At 34.4% G+C, this 21,067-nt stretch overlaps 1 pseudogene; it reads right to left on the bottom strand.

The window, feature by feature from the left end:
- Nucleotides 1–4,063: 4,063 nt before the first annotated feature.
- Nucleotides 4,064–6,048, bottom strand: LOC137000274 (uncharacterized; annotated as a pseudogene).
- Between the last annotated feature and the right edge of the window lie 15,019 nt (nucleotides 6,049–21,067).

Raw genomic sequence — 21,067 nt, 5'->3', positions numbered from 1 at the left:
GGCCGCCAGCCGGGTATAAAAGAGGCCCGGCTGTACGCCTAATCACCAGATCCTGTTCGCTGCTAGACAGCGAACAATCCTGCTGCGAGCGTTCTCGTAGTCCGCCGAGCGTACTCGGCTTCTATGCCTTCTTCCAGGTACACGAGCGTCCTCGGTACCGTTTCTATCTCCGATACGAGCGTTCTCGTATACCCGTCGAGCGTACTCGGCTCCTCCGGGCATCGATCTTCATATACAGGGCATTCCCTTATACTTAGTCGGATCGCCGCTCTAAATCCGCCTTCGTACGAGCGTTCTCGTACGTCCGCCGACCAGATTCGGCCTCACAGCCTCTAGTGCGAGCGTCCTCGTACTCCCGTCGAGCGTACTCGACGTCCTGTTCCTAACTTCGCGTTATCGCGCACCGGGATTCATCCGCAGAATCCATCCGGCGGGCAAACTGCGTCGACCAATCCGCGCCGTCGAGCAACCCGTCACGATCTACGATCGAACGGACTCGCGGTACCATCACGAACGCACTCACTGACGAGCGTTGCGTTGTACCAACCGCTGCGACACGATCGCCCGCGCTTGCGCTCTCGCTGATCGCACCGAGACGCCTCACGTCAAACTTTAATAATTCATTCACCGTTGCTTTAAATAATTATTTCGCCGTTTGCTTAAATAATTATTTCACCGTCGCCTTCATATTTATTCCACCGTCGCTTTTGTATTTATTTCACGCTGCTTTAAATAATTATTTCGCCGTTCGCTTAAATAATTGTTTCACCGTTGCCGATACTTCAGATTTATTTCACGCTGCTCTTGTATTTATTTCACGCCGCTTTAATAACTATTTCGCTGTTGTTTAATAATTGTTTCACCGTTGCTTATACCAATCTCACCAATACTTTTACGATTATTTCACGCCGCTTTAAATAATTATTTCGCCGTCGCTTTAAGTAATTATTTCACCGTTGTTATTATATCGATCACACCGATACTTTCCTACTTATTTCACGTTACTTGTATATTCTTTCGAATTCGCTTCGCACACGCTTCGCATGTACACACAAGCATTGAAGCAGATCATTTGAAGCAAATCATTTCAACATATTAGCACAATAAACGTTATCTCTTTTTTTTGTTATAACCGAGCATTTATTTTATTGACGTACCCTCAACCGAATGAACCCGGATTCTGGCGAGCTATTCCGCGTCCGCCGAAGCTCACACGGTTTCACTTTATTCAGCCAGATCATGATATAAATACAAGGGTATGCTCATCCCGTGGACGAAAATTAGAACCGTACTGCGCATCGCAGCCTGCATCTTGACTACGTCACATTCGTGCAGACTCGATACTTTTCGAAGCGTTTCGACTCGATAAAATATGGCTGCCCGCTGTTGAAAGCATGGCATTATTCTGAGATTGAGAACGCGTGGATATTTGACAGTGTTAATTTTTCAATAACACTGAGTGCTTGTGCAATAAAAAGTTGCACTAATTCATTCCAAAAAACGGCTGCAATGAAAGGCCAGAGGATGAAATATTTTACGTTTCCAAAAGACACGGAATTTGCTGAAGCGTGGCGTAAAGTATGCAGAAATGGAATAAATGTGACGAATGGTAAGATGACTTTGACATTAACATATTAATTAATTGCTCAATTGTTCACATTGATTTATGAATATATGTATTTCTTTATTTAACAGTCATGTAGCATAACATTTAAAAACATAGAAATTATGACGTTTTAATGTTTTTAAAACAAAGTTGTATCGTGAGAGATGTGCGTAAAATATTTATACTTTTATAGTTTTATAGTATGCACATTTATTTTTATAATGAAAGTATAACAAAGATTTGTGTGACATAGCTAAGAAGTAATCAAGACATTTAGTGGAACTTTTAGTAAGAGATAGGCAAAGTCAAGAATGCATATATTTAATACGAGTATTTATATAATGTTCTTATCTATATACTTGCTTGCATGAAGTTCATTTTGAATTGAATCTCGAGCTAAAATAACTATAATTTCTGTAAATATAACATACATTTTATTGTTTTACAGCGAGGATATGTTCGAAACATTTTGAATCCTGGTGTTATAAACCAGCGCAACAAGTTGCCTTAAAGTATTCACCTTTAAGAAGACGGAAAATACGAGCGGACGCAATCCCCACACTGCATTTGTGTTTGGAATCGCATATGACTGTAGAGTTACACGAGCCAACACAATCCGACGATGCACGAAAAGCAACTCTCGAAGCAATACAGGAGGGTATTGATAATATTGAACCGACAAGTTCACAAACGGTATTGGAAGACAGTGCTGATGTGGCATTTAAAGCTCCTCACGCAGAAGCGGGTAGTGCTAGTTATGCACAACAATCGAAGACAATTCCAAATCCAGTATCCGAGAGTACTGCTGAAGAAGCAACATTAGCTTCTGCTATTGACTATCCTATGATAATGTAAGTGCAAAGTATCTACTTATTTGACATTACATTAAAGTCTATTAATTTAATAATAATTTAGAATACAGTAATAACAATATTTAATTTTTTTATTGAAAAATGTTGATTTTTGTTTTTATTTTTACGTTACCCCTAAATATTAATTTAATACTTTGGTTTAATATTAATTCTTTTAAAAAGTTTAATATTAATTAACACTTTTTGTTAATTTATTATAAAATATAGTTCACATACTTACAGAGAAAATCTGCAAATAGAAATTGCAAAAATGAAGAAGGCATTAACGCAGTCCAATAAGGAGAAAAAGAAAAAGGAAAAACAAAATATGGAGCAGCATACACGGGACGTTCTCAGCTAAGTTTTTACACCGGGGCAGATCACAGTTTTGATGAATCCAACAAAAAAACGTGTGGTTTGGTCATCTGAAGATATTGCAAACGCAATATCGTTACAGTGTGTAAGCCCAAAAGCGTACCGCTACTTGCGGAATGTGATGAAAATTCCGCTCCCTGGCCTATCAACACTCCGCAGGTGGGCAAATGGAATTAATATAAATCAGGGTGTACTATTTCCTATCTTGGATTGCATGAACATTAAAGGTAGAAGCATGAAAGCACGAGAGAAATTGATAGTACTAGCTTTCGATGAAATTCATCTGAATAACAAAATAGCTATTGACTTAAAAACAGAACAAGTCGTTGGACCGCACAAGACTTGTCAGTGCGTGATGGTTAGGAGTCTCTTTTCTAACTGGAAGCAACCAATATATTACTGTTATGATCAGTCTATGACTAGAGAAATTATAGTTAATATCATAGCACGTTTGCATGGCATACATTATATAGTTGTTGCAATTATAAGTGACATGGGTCCCAGTAATATGGCGTTATGGACTGAACTGGATGTCGGGATTGCACCTAAAAAGACCTATTTTGAGCATCCTTCCAACTTCGATTACAAAATATTTGTATTTGCAGATGCACCGCATCTATTAAGGGGGGATTCTAGTGTAACAGGCCAAAAAATAAGCAATTTTTAAAATTTTTTTTCTAGAAAACTATTTATGATAGCCAAATAAAACTTTTTGGGATAAAAAGAGACCTTCTTAAGGTATCAAAAAATTTTAATTATTTTCAATTTGCATTATTTAATTTCAATATATAATAAATAATCTGGATCCCTCTCTGAAATTTCCCGTCCATTGGTGGGCGTTGTAATGTTCCTCCCGGTTATCTGAAAGCAAAAAGCGAAATATTTTCTTAAAGTTAGATATTTTCCGCTAGTATTATACCTCCCTAACAAAGAAAAAATAATAAATTAAAAAAGTTGTGGCGTTTTAAAAAAAATGTTTTTATTTTTAATATAAATTTGATCATATATTGATCAAAAAATGTTATAAATAAGTGCAATAAAAATAAAATGATAGGTATAGTACCTAAAGAAATTTATAACGAATTGAACAAAACTTGACCAAAGTTGATCGGTTTATTAGTTCTCAAGTTATCACGCCCGCCAACTTGAAAAACATGGTTTTGAAAAAAACGCGTTTAAAGTTTTAGATAAAGTTTCATGATATGTACCACTGAAAAATCGACTTGAACGTTTATTCTGCTATTCCGGCCCCATACATTAAACCTTCTTCTTCAAAAAAAAGTCTTGTAATACCGTTTTCTCCATTCTTCTGGCTGTACGAGCCTCTTTAGTGCTTTTTAAGCTACGCCGATGTGCATTCAATAGTCGTTTGTCATTATGATTTTTGGCAAATGTTTTGCTCTGTTGTCCAATAATAATGCCCATTGTTTCCATCATTTTTAATATTGGAAAAAAACCTTCATTAAATATTGCGGTAGCCAGATAAGCAGCGATTTCTATAGTCTTCGAACCACAGTGGAGATGTTTCGGAGCTAGACGCCAAATGCATGCGTTAAAACTTTCGTTACAATTTTGAGTGTATCCACCTAAACATCTTTGTAATAATTCATCGTTGGACAGATCTTCATAAATTGGCAACAGATGATCTTGAACACTTTTATGAAAAGCAGGCTGATGCTCAAATTCGTCAAGTTTTCCAGTCGCTTCTGCAACTCGCCACTTACACCAGCTTTCAGCTCCCGGTGGACAATACTGATGTTGCGGATTTTCTTCTGTCGAACACATATGATAATAAGTAGCCATTATGGCTTTCTTCATATCATTTACGGAATCTGAATGCCTTCTTATCGCCAATCAATAATATTTTGTTAATTTTTTTATAACTGCGTCTGTTAATTTTCCTTTTCCTCCAAGTTTCGCTACTTTTTTAATATTTCTCAATCGAGTACCCATTCGTTTTTCAACGTGTCCGACACATTCACTTTTTTTAATATTACATCTTGGCCATAAGGTTGTAAATCCAGAAGTGCTGTAAAAGTTTTCAAATCACCATCACCGACATAATTAATATATTTTACACCAAATTTTTCTTCAGATCTTAAAAACATTTCTTGCATTGAATCCACCTCCATTTTTCCAGCTGATCCAGAATGATTAATGGTGTATGTTTCTTCATGAGTCTCGAGCCATTCAAAATATTCCGGAGTATTCTTTTTATTTTTCCAAAATGTGCAAGATTGGCAGTAACTGCTTTTTACAACAAGGTCAATTATTTTTCCAGTGTTTAGTCCTATAAGCGTTGACACACCAAATAATGACGAAAAGCCACGCTTTTTCCATGTTCCATCGCCAGAAACTGTGAAATTTACAGCTGGATTTTCTTTCTGTGAAATTAATTCCTTTTCTTCTTCTACTGCTTTGTGACATAATGCATGGAAAACTGCATTTGCTGCAGTGTGAATATTTTCTACAGCAGCGTAATATACAGAAACATTCAATCCTTTACATATATCCATAAGACCACAGAAAATATTAATACCTTCTCTATAAATTCCCAACAGTCGCATAACAAATACTATTCTTCGATTGATTTCATAAGCATTATTTACAAAAGGACCTGAGTCAATTTTTCTTATACCACCATGAGCATGTAATGGCAATTTTAAAACCCAATCCACGGGATCCTCATCCTTTGTGACCTTCGATCGCTGAATTATGTAGTTCTGTTAAAATATTTTGTTTTATTATTGGGTCAACAACTTCTTGTGTTAACGATTCTAATAGATATACTTTGATTGGTGTATCTTTAAATATATATTTTATCATTTGAGTTATTTTTATTTTATCGTTAGCGTCTCCTATAGGTGCTATCGAAATTATCGTTTGGTTATGTGCAATTACATATTCTTTTAGTTTAATTAAGCAATTAAAAATATCTTCCATATTTATTGGGGTATTTTTATTTTCGCGTATAACGAGATTTATTTCGATTAGATGCTTCTTTTTCTTAATTTTAATATTTCCCGGTGCGAGCGTTATGTCTTCTGCTTTATTACCGTTTTTAGAAACAGAAATTTTAATTTTAGGAGAGGAGTTTATTTCTTTCACTAAAAGACTTTTTATGCTATCTGAAGTTTGAGGGATTATATTATCTGTTTCCCACAATGAATCATTTAGTGCATGTTGTAAAAATAGGCTATAGCTCAAATTTGCGTCGCTACCCTAACAGCACATGTAGATACTGAGAACAATCTGAGAATATCGCAAAAGTATAATTGTAATATTCTCAGAACATTCTCAAATGTACTGCGATGTACGTAGTACGTTCTAGGAATCATCGTATGTCCGCGGTACCATCTTCCATAGAATTTCGCAGGAAGGTCTATAGCTTAAAGACAGTATCAAAATAGGATAAAAATGGGAATGTTGCAGTAGATCACATATACATGCACACATTTACACAGCCAAGCGCTGAAACGCGCGCGCGTTCATATATTGTATAGGATAATTTAGATTAAGTTAATTAATCAGTCAATTTCTTATTAATTGATATTTTTATTTCAAAATTACGACCGTAAGCGTAAAAATATTTACATAAAACTTACAATATAAAATAAAGTTCTAGAAGTCTAAGCTAGAGAACTTCAAAGGAACGATACTGCGAACTGAAAACAGTTTTATGTTAAATCATCTTTTTAAGACATTGTTTAAAAAATAATTAAGAAAATGTATTGTATATTTAACCAAGAACCAAAGAGGTGAGAGGCAATTATAACCGTTTACGAACATAACCTTAAAATATTTTAAGCAAAATAATTTAACAAGTACATAAAAAATAATAAAAATATTACAAAAATTATATACAAACACTATCTAGCTCTTACACTTTATTCATTATTTTGTGAAATAAAACTTAAAGAAAAAAAGGATTACCTTCGATATCAGTAAAACCTCGGATACGTGGTGTTGCGTGGTGTCACTTGATGGCGGGCAAGCGGGAAAAGGAATTACGTATGTAAATGGCGCAGGTTAGTGCTGGTCTCGTCAAACCTGAGATTATACGCGCGCGATAGAAGTGCGTACGTATCACTTCCGTACGTTTGAGTCAAACCTGAGATTATACGTGTGCGAAAGAAGTGCGTACGTATCACTTCCGTTTGAGTCAAACCTGAGATTATACGTGTGCGAAAGAAAACCGAATAATACTGCAAAAAATATTATAGGATTGATCTCAGTATTTAACGGATAATCACAGTAGAATGAGTATAAAAATGGGATGATACGCAGGATATCGTGTGCTGTTAGGGTACTACCTGAAGCTTGTATCTGGAAGGTCATTATTTGCGGATTTCTAGAGAGTGCATCTGCGTTTGTATTTAGTTTTCCTTCTTTTTATACGACTTTATAATTATATTCTTCTAATTTCAATCGCCAGCACATTAATCGGGATGATGGATCTTTAACATTAAAGAGTCAAGTTAACGGCTTGTGATCCGTGATAATTTTGAATGGTTTACCGTACAAGTAAGGTCGAAAATGTTTTACTGCCCAGACAATAGCTAAAAGTTCTTTTTCCGTTGTGTCGTAATTTCTTTCTGCTTTATTTAATGTGCGTGAAGCGTAACCAATGGGAAGATCGCTGCCTATTTCACCTTGTGATAAGATTGCACCGATTCCTTCATCGCTTGCATCAATAGTTAATAAAAATTCTTTATCAAAATCTGGATATTGTAAAATAGGTTCTCTCGATAGTAACTGTTTTAGTTTTTCATAATTAATTTGTTGCTTCATTTTCCATTTAAATGGTACATTTTTTCTGAGAAGTGAAGTAAATGGTTCTGTAATTTTGCTAAAATTTTTAATAAACCTACGATAGTACCCTACAAGTCCTAAAAATTGTTTTATTTGTTTATGATTTTTAGGAACGGAATATTGCTCGATTGCTTTTATCTTTTCTGGGTTAGGTTAGGTTTAACTCCCTTATCTGATATTATATGGCCTAAACATGTTAATTCGCGCTTGAAAAATTCACACTTGTCTGGCTGTAAGCTAAGACCAGCTTCTTTGATTCGTTCGAAAATTTGATGTAATTTTTGTTTATGTTCTTCTAAAGTTTGTGCGTATATAACGATATCGTCTAAATAAACAAAGCAAACATTTCCTTGTAGTCCGGTTAAAACGTTATCCATCAGGCGTTGAAACGTCGCGGGGGCGTTCTTTAAACCGAATGGCATTTTTTTATACTCGAAATGACCGTTAGGCGTGTTAAAGGTTGTTTTTACGGTGTCTTGCGGATCCATGGGAATTTGATGAAAGCCTGAGGCTAAATCAAAACACGAAAAATACCTGGCTTTGCCTAATTGATCTAAGATATCTGATATTTTAGGTAAAGGGTATGCATCTCCGACTGTTTTTTCATTTAGTTTACGGAAGTCTATTACTAACCGCCATCATTTGTTGCCATCAGCGTCGGGTTTTTTCGGCACTACCCATAACGGTGAGTTATACGGTGAAACAGACGGTTAAATAATATCCTGATCTAATAATTTATTTACCTGATTTTTAATTTCGTTTTTATGGATCGGTGGATATCTATATTGTTTTACGTTTATAGGGATGTTATCTGTCGTATTTATAGAGTGTGTGATTCTATTAGTACCTTTTAATTAATCTCCCGGTAAATAGAATATATCATTAAAATTTTCGATTATAGGTTGTATTGACTGTTTTTCTTCTTCATTTAGATGATCTAATCTTAAATTCTGTTTTAATAATTTTAATCTTTTTGTTACATTATTTGAGATTACCGAGTCTATCTTATATGTAGGGCTGTCCCTCAGGCTCGTGGTAATATCCACTGGCTCTACATGGATCTCAGGTAACTCTAGTTCTACTTCTTTTTCTGTCGTGTTTGTCACGTATGTATACGTTTCTCCCGCGTGATTCACTTTTACTATGCTATTCATTAGAAAAACACCACGTTCTAATTCTTTGTGATCTATGAATGCATTATCAATGTTATAATGTTTCGTTTGTAACATCACAGGGTAAGTACTTCTACTCGGAACGTTATTCGATTACTAAATTCTAATGGGTATCTTTGATTATTGCTAATTGTTATCGTTCGCGTTTTGAAGTCAATTTTCGCGTTTTCTTGACGCAGATATGTAGAACCTATAATTCCTTGTTCCTTCAAAGGGAATTTACTGGGCACTACATGAAATTCGTGAACTCCCGTATTTGAATGTAAGTATGCAGTTCCGAGAGTTTGTTGCTTTTCTTCGGTTATGCCTTGAATTTCTACTTTTTCATCGACATACACAAGTGTATCGCGCTCTAATGCGTTAGCTTTAATGATGTTAATGTCAGCGCCTGTATCTAACAAGAATCTGTCTCCTGAATTTCTAAGTTCTTCGAATGGGATTGATATAAGATTCCTTGAGGTTGTTCTGATTGTATATGTTCTTGCTCTTGTCTAGTGATTGAATCGGATGTGCGCGACTCGATATTTGGCCTTGACGTTGCGCGCTTTTCGCTTGGCCATGGTAGTTTAAATGTGAATTATTAGTTGAATTATTAGGTAGGTTGTTAGATAAATTGTTATTACGTTGATAATTCGATTGATTATATTGATTGGATTGATTAAACCGGTTGGATTGATAGTTAGTGTTAAAAAAATTTTGGTTACTGTTAAATCCGCTTCCGTTCGGGTTATTATTCCGCGAAAAATTTTGCTCGCATCTGACGTTATTATATTGGTTATTTTGCCAAGAATTTGGATTTTTACGAAAGGCATTTTGTGAATCGTAACATTTTTTCCTACATTCGTTTTCAGTGTGTCCTATTTTCCTGCAGTAATTACAAGTTATTCGCGATGTATCGTTGAATCTATTTTGTCTAAATCTTTCTGAATGATAATTAGATGTTGTAATGTACCTAGTTGCACTTTCTATTGCGTCTTCTAACGTGTTAAATTTTTGTGATAAAAGAAGTTGTGCCGTTTGATTGTGTAATCCGCCTAAGAAATGAGTAATTAATTTATTCATTGCAAAGATTCTAGTCCTGCTCTTGCTGTTGGATCAGAGTAATTAGAAATTGCAAGGATCATTTCAGAGTTTAATTTTTTGGTTCTAGTAGCATAATCTTCAATGGATTCATTTCTTTTTTGCTGAAATTTATTAATTTTTATTTCCCAATGGTCAAAACTTTTGGAATTTCCGAATTCCTTTTCTAATGCTTTGCATAAATCATCAAGATTATTTATTGTATAGATTGTTCTCACTAACGCGGCATCTCCCGTTAATTTAACTTGTAAGACCGATCTAAAGAAAAATAACTTATCGTCTGGCTCAACTAAATCATTAACTCTTTTACAATCTGCTGTAAATTGCGTCACTGGAATATTTTTTCTATTAAAAACAGGTATGAGCGATAAACTATTACGGACGGGAAAATAGCTACTGTTACTCGTAGAGGATCTTCGACTTTCTAGATTTGTGCCAAAATGATCTACGCCTTGCGCTGACTCTACCGTTTCTGTTCGATCGTTCATATTGATCGTTTCTAAATTTAGGATTACGTGATTATGTTTAGAATTATTATCGCTAATATAACTAATCGACGAACTACTTTCCGAACTGTCTGTATTATAATGCGCTTTAGTGTCTCTAAAGTTTACAAAATTCATAGACTTACAGAAGTACGATGCGCAGCATATCTATGACGAGATGGTTTCACGCCGCTGGTAGATATAGATGAACCGATGATGATGACGTAGATGAGATGATGATGAGGGTTGACCTTTTTTCGTGCTGGCCGTCCACGGAGTCTCGTTGTTACTGTCCTTTTCCTTCGTTAGCTGCTGTGCTCGTCCAGGAACGTCCTGATGCCTTTTTCCTCTGGGTTGTAAATTTTCCTAGGTTGTAAATTACACGTCGTGGTTTAACGGCTAACAGACAGGATCTTAGCAGGTTGATCGAAATGTGCTCCCGTTAATTTCGTCAGGATAGCACCAAGTTATGGTTGACCTCGGTTCTTCTACTTGATAGCTTTGCTTGGCTACGAAGTTTTCTCGAATTCCGGGTTTCTAACTTTCTTTTACTTGATATTAACTAACAGCAATCAGCTCAATTATAGCAAAAATTTCCGCACTTTTACACACAAACAATTCCATCGCTGCCACCAATTGTTACGAGCGTATTGCTACGTAATAGATTATTTAGAATAAGTCGGGACACGTTTGTGGAAAAAGTATTTATTCGGTGTTGCTGGTTTGAGCTTTGATCGAGAACTGAACTGGCGAGAATGATCTTCGTTTAAGGTGCTGTAGGAAAATCGTAGCGGCGGAATGTTTATTGGAAGGAGGCGGTTTTGTCAAAAAGAAAATATGCGTTAGGCATAGGGACAGCGTTTATGTTTATTGCAGTTATCGAAGGGTCACATGTTTAGGATCAAGAAGGAGTAAAGATAAAAAAAGGTTCAAAGGTTAGAATAAAGAGTAATCTAAGAAACTATAAGTTGCGGCACGTAACAGCGCGCATCACACAGGTACAGCGTTTCGTGTGTGCGTGAGATGTGCTTGGGCTCGAAATCCCGCTGATCTTATCCGCACGCGCTTATATTGTACTTTATTTAACTATTCTTTAATGTTTTTTTTATAAACTTCTTATATCAAAAAGTTTAATTTTTTATGAAATCCTTACATATTCAGCAAGCACTAAAATACATATTGATGCGCGAAAGATGCCGAGATCATCTATCTATTGCTCAATATATAATTACAAGGAAAATATCAGAATAACAAAAGTCTTAATTTTTTTATCCATAAATTCGTAATACGTTCTTTAGCCTATTAAAAATTAAATATCAAATAACTTTGCTCTACAAGATATCAAAACTCGAATTAAGAGTATCATTTTTAAATCATTTTATAAACAAATTTAAGATTACTACTTTTACTTATACATTCGACAGCAAAATTAAAGTATCACTCATTCTGCTCTCTAAAAATAGACAAATTTCGAAAGAGTGTAACTTTGTCAAAAATGATCATAATGAAATATTCCATATTCAAATTTTACATTTGAAATCTTTACTTTTCAGATTGGTACTTTAGTAAACAAGTTACTGATTTTTTACGAAACTATACGGATATAAATAAAAAATGCAAAATGCGTTAAATTTCAAAATTTTTGTATGAACTTTGCAAAGTTCAATGGCATGAATTAAAAATCGCTTACAAATGCGGTTTATAACTTTTGAAAGTGTTAATATTGAAGCAAAAATGGTTTTATTACTTTAACATTGAATAATTTGTTGAAAAAATTGCACAACGTTCAATCGAATTATTTAAAGGTAAAGATTTACGCTTTTAAATAATGTAAACCGCATTTGTATGCGATTTATAAATCACGCATTGGAACTTCTCAAAGTAAAAAATTTTAAAATTTGACGCATCTCTATTTATATTTGATGTAGCTTTGTAAAAAATCAGTAAGTCATTTACTAAAATACCGATCTCAAAAGTAAAGCTTTCAAGTTGTAAAATGCTTCTTAGAACATTTTATTATGCCTACTTTTGACGAAGTTATAAATTCTCTTGAAGTTTGGAGGGCAGAACGGGTAATGCTTTAATTTTGCTGTTAAATGTGTATACATCAACACATTATCATTGAATATATTTATATCATTTAAAGAAACATTTCTTATTTTTATAAACACGATTTCAAAAATATGCAAAAGTATGCTTTTAAAAAATAACTTATAAACAAAACTTACCACTGTTGCGTATCCATAATTTTTGTCTTGCATCTTGCTTTGATGGAAATCTAAATAAATGTGAATCTGTAGTATATTGTCCGTTATGACAGTTTTTATAAGCACATTTATCATAAATTATTTCCATTGTCCACTGATTATTTATTATACTTTATTTAATAAATGTTAAATATGTTTCATAAACTTTTTAAATATAAAACTAAAAAATTGTATAAATTAAATAACAATTAAACAAAAATAAAAGAAAATATAAAAACGATATTTTATAAAACAATAATATTGCAAAATGAGAAATGTGAAACGAAGCTGCACGGTAACACACAGACTTTCCGTTGCACACTGACTATGAGCGTAGCGTATTTATCTCAATTTTTACTGAGACGCTCGCTGTTTACTTGTTTTGCTAGGACAGTGCTCGGAATTTGTTGAACATTTCAGCCGATTTCTGCATTTTTATATTCAATGGAGCGGACCTACTGGAAAAACCACTTTTAAAAAAACGCGTCAGCATTTGTACCTCATGGGTGATGTGGAAATCTATTGAAATATTTTCACTTAATAAATTTAATAATAAATTTATTTTTAATAAATTTTAATAAATTTTTTAAAATTTTAATAAATAGGGAGAAGAATTCACTCATAATTAAATAGTGTCGCTCCTAACGCTCGGCGGCGTTGACCCTAGCGGCTGCAGCGAGCGCGGTATGGAGAAGAAAGAAGGCGTATACCGCGGAAATCGACAGAAATGTTCAACAAATTCCGAGAACTGTGCTAGGAGATTGTTTTATAAAACTATAATCTCTCTCAGGACTGTTGATGATATATATATACTGTGAGTCACAAAATTATTCGCTCAATCGAGAATGCAACAAAGATGAATGAAATAATGAGACAACAAGGGACTTTTTGAAATTTTTAAATTTGGAAATACATAATTTACAGTTCAATATAATAGAATTGTAAAAAAATTTGGAACATTGTGGTTTATAATTACAGAAAAACAGGTTATAACAATTCTTTACACGTTTCCACGTCACAAAATTATTCGCTCATTTTGTAGAAATTATTATTTTAATAAAATTTATACTTAGTGGGATACCCTTTTTGTTTTATAACTTCGGCAAATTCTTTTTGGCATCGATCCTACTATTTTTTTCAAATAATCGCTGTCTATTTTTTGCCATTCCTTTTGTAATCTATTTTGCAACTCAGTTTTGCTTGTAATAGAATGTTTGCGAATTTTTTCCGTAGTACTCTTCGAACTGTTTCGTGGGAAACTTTTTTTTCAGAGAAATTTTGAAGAAGTGAGTTTATTCGGGGAGCACTTATCTTCGGATTTTCTTTAACTTTCCTAACTACAAACGCTCTTTTGAGGAATTTAATCATTTTTTTCTACCACGGCCTGTTTTATTTTCTATTCGTCCTTCTTCTTCGTATCGTTTAATAACGTATCGCGCCGTCAAATAACTTTTACAAACAATACTTCCAATTTCTCTTAAAGATTTACTATTTTTTCAATAAAAAATAATTAATTTCCTAACTTCAAGATTTGTTTCTTTGCTTTTTCTGCCCATGATAATGAATTATTGAAACGAGAAGTTATAAATGGAAATCGATGCTTACTGAATGCTTTTCTATGTTATACTATCTTAAGCAACAATCAGAAACAAATACCCATTGAAGTTAGTAGACTGCATTTGTTTTAGTCGATTCGTAGCGTGAGCGAATAATTTTGTGACGTGAAATCGTGTAAAGAATTGTTATGACCTGCTTTTCTGTAATTATAAACCACAATGTTTTAAATTTTTTTTACGATTCTGTTATATTGAACTGTAAATTATGAATTTCCAAATTAAAAAATTTCAAAAAATCCTTTGTTGTCTCATTATTTCATTCATTTTTGTTGCATATTTTTATTTATCAATCTTTTATAAATAAGATATTTTTAAAATAATTTTTGACAATATCTGATTTATAAAGGATTGGTAAATAAATTTTTTAAAATTTTTAGGGTAGTCATATTTTAAAAAATAAACAAGTATTCGATCCGACCAATAAAGTTTCAAGTTTTATGACACGGTTTTTTTCAATTAATATACAATATTTGTTTTAGAAAAAATTAAAGTCTTGTAACGGTGCAGCCCGCAAACTGCATCGTTACGGCTACGGACCGTCCATCGTCCGTAGCCCACCAAGGGCGCATCGAGCGCCGATAAAACTTTTATCGAAAACAACGGCGGTCAATCGCCGAACGGACCCCCACACCCGACCGTTCCGAATTTCCGTTAGTGGGGGCCCGCCGCCGAAACCGCCGACATAGCTGCCAGTTTTCCCCGGAGAGCTCCACACGCACACAACCGAAACCCGCTGACGTCACGTGTCCGTGTGCGCTCGGCTGTCGACTGGTAGAAGTGAGCGGACCAATGTCTTGTATCTCCTTCCCACCAAGCCTAGCATCAAACCGGTTTTGACGCTCACACCATTTCTTCTGCCAAGCGTTGGCAGCAAAAATGCTTTCCCGAATTTCGCTCCACGCGACTAAGTCGACTAGCGGCGTGTTGCTTTCGCTCGACGCGATATTTTTTCTGAGATTTACAGTCTTTTATGAAATATATATCATATTCATATTAATAAAATATTTTAACATTATGTATTTGCAGAATATGATTTTTCACGTTAATGTATAAAATAAGAATAAAGTAATAAAAATTATATATCGCAATATATAAACAAAACAAGTAACATTTCTACAATTTTAGTAGAAAAACATTTTTCCTATTAAAACATATTAACATGAGTTAATTGCGACAAAAATAAGCTTTGAACATATTTAATATATTATTAATTTATTTATGTTCCAATTTTACACATTAACGTGAAAAATCACATTATAAATGCATAATATCTTTTGTAAATAGCAAGATACATTGAGAAGTAAAGGAAAGAATTGATTGAAAATAAAAGAAACATGTTTTTACTTAAAAAATATTTATGACTATCTTATTTAACACAAAAATAATCTGGACAAAGCATACCAATGTGATTATACATCGGATAGTTTAGTATTTTAACTTTATTTTAACCATTTTAATATAGTGGTCTTCCGCACCACCCAAGAGATGGATCTTTGCCAGGAACCCTATTGTACCATTTTTCATTTTTCTTATCATTACCTTTATATAGATATAGTGTCGTTTGCAGACAAGATATATCATTAAAGATTATCATACACTTGCTCCATTAGCCTTTTTCATATATATTGATATTTATTTATTTTTTTGTAACTAAATGATTTATTCATATGCATAATTGTTTTAAATTATTAATCTATAAATGTGTTTATTTTTAGAAAAAAAAGAAGAGGAGGTGGTTGGTCGCGTGCACGGTGGTACGCTCGGCAAAATTTACAAAATGACAATAATGTTAGACCAGGTCCTTCTGGAATAACAAGAAGAAGAGGAGGCCAAAACAACAGAGGTGGCCGGGGGAACAGAAGAGGCAGTCGGGGAAGAGGTCATACAATAATAAAAAACTATTATTTATCTTAACATAAATTTTATAAATTTCATTTTGTTTTATTTTATTATTTTTTTATTAACTAACTTTTCTTTAACTTGTTGATCTCGAATATTAAATGATTTTAATTAATTTTATTATTTTATTTTATTTTAATTAACTTTTTTTATAAAATTTTTGACAAATTTTTAATTTTTAATTTTTTTCTTCTATTTTTTATTTGTAAAACCGACGAGCTTTTATTTGTAAAACCGACGAGCTAACATTGATTATATCAATGTTAAAACTAACTTTTTTTATTAATTTTACAACAAATCTTGCATCTAAATTATATTTGTTTTAAATCAGATCTTAATGTAAATCGTGCGTGCGTAAGCGTGCGTAAAGCGTGCGTTTTCATATGTATTTTATTTATTTCACACTAAGGATAGCCAGATGACAGGCTATAAAATGTCTGTTTATACTAATGTTATTATAATACAAGTTCGTTCGCACTAAAATCTAGCGTTTTGATTCTGTTATGTATTCGGATTCATAAGACGCGCCGAGTATAAGAGCGCCAAGTTTAGGTTGCGATATGTGGGCGCTCAAGCAATTAGCGTGCGGGCGTGTGCCGATCGTGGCATTCCGTTTTCCGGCTTGGAACAGGAAGCCTGTGTGCGTGTAAGCAGGAGAATATATAAGTACTCGATATATCCATAGACTTATAGAAAATATAGTCACGTTAGTATTCTAATAACCATACTGGTGTAATTATTGAATCCCCTGCTGGTTAACATCATAAACGAATTCAACAAAACTGGCGACGAAGACGGGATACCAGTGAGAGAGTGAGTCGGTGAAAGACAGTACAACGTGGAAACGTGCGTGAGAGACGATCGGTCGGCATCGATTTTTTTTTTGTTTTCTCCTAAGACAATAGAAAAGGACGTTAAATATAATGTCTACAAGTGGTTCTGGTGGTCCAAGAAATCTAGCAAATGCAGGAGCTGAACCTGCGAATATCGCAAATGCACATAATGTGATTCAAATTGAAAAATTTGATCCGGCGACCCAAACGTGGAAACGTTGGTTACAACGACTCGAAGGTTCGTTCAAGGTTTTCAAAATAACGAACAGTGAAGAAAAAGTTGTGTACTTGCTTCATTATATTGGAGTTGAGACATTCGGAGTACTGTGTGATTGGCTTGATCCAGAAGATCCGTATGCCAAACCCTTCGAGGAATTATGTAATAGGCTGGGAGAATATTATTCGCCAGAGCCGCTGGAAATTGCGGAAATCTATACATTCCGCAAAAGAATGCAAAAAGAAGGAGAGGCCGCGCAGGAATACATGGCGGCACTTCAAAAATTGTCGTTATATTGTAAATTCGGCAATTATTTAAACACGGAATTACGAAATCAATTCGTTTTTGGAATCAAAAACCCACGGATCCAAGCCAGACTTTTGGAAACGATTGATTTAACAAAGGAGCGAGCTCTCAAAATCGCCTGCGCAATGGAGATGGCTGATCAAGGGGTAAACAAGCTGAAGGACGAATCGGCAGTGGCAGTCGAATTTATGTTAAGATATGACTCCGACTTCGTCGGAACTGGAAGTAAAAACAAGAAGAAGTCAAAGGAAAAGGATCGCAGGAAGCAGCCGTTCGGGAAAGCGGAGTCAAAGAAGACAGCACATAATGCAGAAGTTGTAAAACATTTTAAAAACGGGTTCAAAAATAATAATAAAATTATATGTTTTAGGTGTGGTGGAAACCATTTAGCGCCTTCCTGCTCTCTTCCTCGGGGTACGAAATGTTTGGAATGCGGCGGTTACGGCCATTTAAAAAAAGTGTGCAAGAAGAAAGGTCAGACTGTGTAGATATCGCCACAATAGACCAAGAGCACGAACATGAGAATCATCGGTCAAAGTATTCGGTCTCTCTCCAAATAGAAGATAAGAAAATAGAATTCGACGTGGATTCAGGTGCGGCGGTAACGCTGGTGAGTCAGCCTTGGGTGAAATTAAATTTCCCCAAATCAAAAATCTTGAAAACTAAGTTGAAATTAAGAACATATTGTAAAAAGAATTTCGTTCCTATAGGATTTGTTAAAGTTAAAGTAAAAGATGTAGATACGTGGAAGCATTTGAATATGTATGTAGTCGAATATAATAGACAGCCACTCTTGGGTCGTGAATGGATAAATCAATTAAAATCATTTAACAAATTTAAAGAGAGCCTGGAAGAGGCGAAATCATTACATTTAGTAGAACAATCGTGTAATAATCGGTTGAAAAATCTGTTAGAAAAATACGCTAATGTAACAAGTGAGGATTTTGAACCAATTAAAAAAATCAAAGCTCAATTAAACTTAAAACCAAACTCACAACCTGTGTTTTTGCGTAGTAGACAAGTGCCTTTCCAAATTAAAAATAAAGTAGAAAATGAGTTAAATAGAATGGTTGAAGCGGGAATTTTGAAACCAGTAGAAGCATCCACCTGGGCAACTCCGATTGTCCCAGTTTTAAAGAAAGACGGCGGGGTGAGAATATGTGGCGATTTCAGCGTAACGGTAAATTCATGTTTAATCGTTGATGAGCATCCATTACCCACTCATGAGGAACTTTTTGCTAAGATGGCTGGTTGTAAGGTGTTTTCAAAAATAGATTTAAAACAAGCCTATTTGCAATTAGAGTTAAGAAATGAAGATAAAGAAATCCTTACAATTAATACTTCCAAGGGTCTATATCAATGTAATCGACTTATGTATGGAGTAGCATCGGCACCGGCGATATGGCAGAGAACGATCGAAAATATTTTGAAAAATATTCCAGATATTACTGTTTTTCTGGACGATATTAAGATCGCAAGTGTAAACATTGAAAAACATTTTGAGATTTTAGAACTAGTCTTGAGTCGTTTATCAGAATATAATATAAGAATAAATTTAGAAAAATGTGCATTTTTAAAAAATCAAATTTCATACTGCGGGCACATCATCGGAAAAGATGGTATAAAAAAGGAGAAAAAGAAAATGGAAGCAGTAGAAAAGCTGCCAAAACTCAAGAACGTATCCGAAGTGCGAGCGTTCATTGGTTTAATAAATTATTACGGACGATTTATAGAAAATATGAGTGACATGTTGAAACCATTAAATGACTTGTTGAAAAAGAATTCGCATTTTAAATGGACCGCAGCTTGTAAAAGGGCGTTTAATAGCGCAAAACAAGCGTTCTGTAATGATAAAATTTTAGTGTCGTTCAATCCAAATCTGCCAATCGTTTTAGCTATGGATGCTAGTCCATATGGTGTCGGAGCCGTATTATCGCATGTTTATCCAAACGGAACAGAGCGAGTAATAGAATATGCTTCGAGCACGTTAAATGATACGCAAAGAAAATATACGCAAATCGATAAAGAGGCGTATGCCATTATTTTCGGAGTAAAAAAGTTTCATAATTTTCTATACGGTAAACATTTCATTTTACTCACGGATAATAAACCGTTAACGCAAATTTTGAATCCTGGAAAAGGCTTACTGGCGTACAGTGCAATGCGGATGCAGCACTACGCGGTTTTCCTCCAAGGTTTTGATTTTGATATAAAATTTAGAAAAACTGAAAATCATGGAAACGCTGACGGATTTTCGCGACTACCGATAAAAGAAAATAATAGGGCGAAGTATGATGCGCTAGACGTGTATACTGTTGATACGTTAAATATGCTACCTGTTAAAGCAAGCGAAATTCAAACAGAAACACGAAAAGATGAGAATCTCTTAAAAATAGTTGAAGCTCTGGAACAAGGTACATGTTTAAAAAAATTTGGTTTGCAAAACCACGAATTCGCGTTAAATAACGGAATTCTGTTGAGGAAAGATAGAGTTGTAATTCCAAAAAAATTTAGAAATAAAATCCTTAAAGAACTGCACTTAGGCCATATAGGCATTGTTAGAATGAAAGCCCTAGCGAGAAACTATGTTTGGTGGCAAGGAATAGATTTAGAAATTGAAAAAACTGTTCGTAGTTGTAATGAATGTAGTCGCGTTCAAAATAATCCGAAGCATGCGCCTTTGCATCATTGGGAGCCTACTGAGGAAGCGTTCCAAAGAATCCATATGGATTTTGCAGGACCATTTGCAGGTCATAATTTTCTAGTTTGCGTTGACGCGCATACTAAATGGCCTGAAGTTTATGTAATGAATAATATTACTGCTCCAAGTACTATTGAAAAATGTCGTGAAATTTTTGCTAGATTCGGTATTCCACGAATGCTAGTAACAGATAATGGTAGAACATTCATATCACAAGAGTTTCAAGATTTTATCAAAGCAAATGGGATTATCCATAGACTGACAGCTCCTTATCATCCGGCTACCAATGGTGCAGCGGAAAGATTCGTACAAACATTGAAACAATGGCTGCGTAAAACAAATTTAGGAAAAGAAAATGTAATAGGTAGCGTTCAAAAGTTTTTGTTTCATTACCGCATTACTCCATTTCCGGAGTTAAAACAATCACCCGCCGAAATCATGTTCGGACGAAAATTGCGAAATCGGTTGGATCTATTGTCTCCAAAAAAAATTGAAAAAAAAAAATCAGTAAGGAGTAATGAAACAAGAAATTTTCAAGTGGGAAATAAAATTGCAGCACGTGAATACTTAGAAAAAAAATCAAAATGGCGTTTCGGTATAGTTTACAGGAAATTAGGAAAGTTACATTATTTAATAAGATTAGAGAATGGAAAAATCTGGAAAAGACATGTAAATCAATTGCGTTTGAACGAACAAAACACTGATAATAATAAATCGCAAGAGGCGATGGATAGATTTAACTATTCAAATCCAGACTTAGATAAGTCAGAAATTAAGTCGAGTAGAGAGAGATCGGATACAGTGACAAATGATAAATCAAAAAGTAGCACCGTCCACATTTCACCTGAGAAAGGGACAGAGAAGGATA

This window comes from Linepithema humile, chromosome 1, assembly GCF_040581485.1.
Source record: "Linepithema humile isolate Giens D197 chromosome 1, Lhum_UNIL_v1.0, whole genome shotgun sequence".
NCBI lineage: Eukaryota > Metazoa > Arthropoda > Insecta > Hymenoptera > Formicidae > Linepithema > Linepithema humile.
Note: the sequence above shows the minus strand (reverse complement) of the source record. Positions and strands in the feature narration are given on the sequence as shown.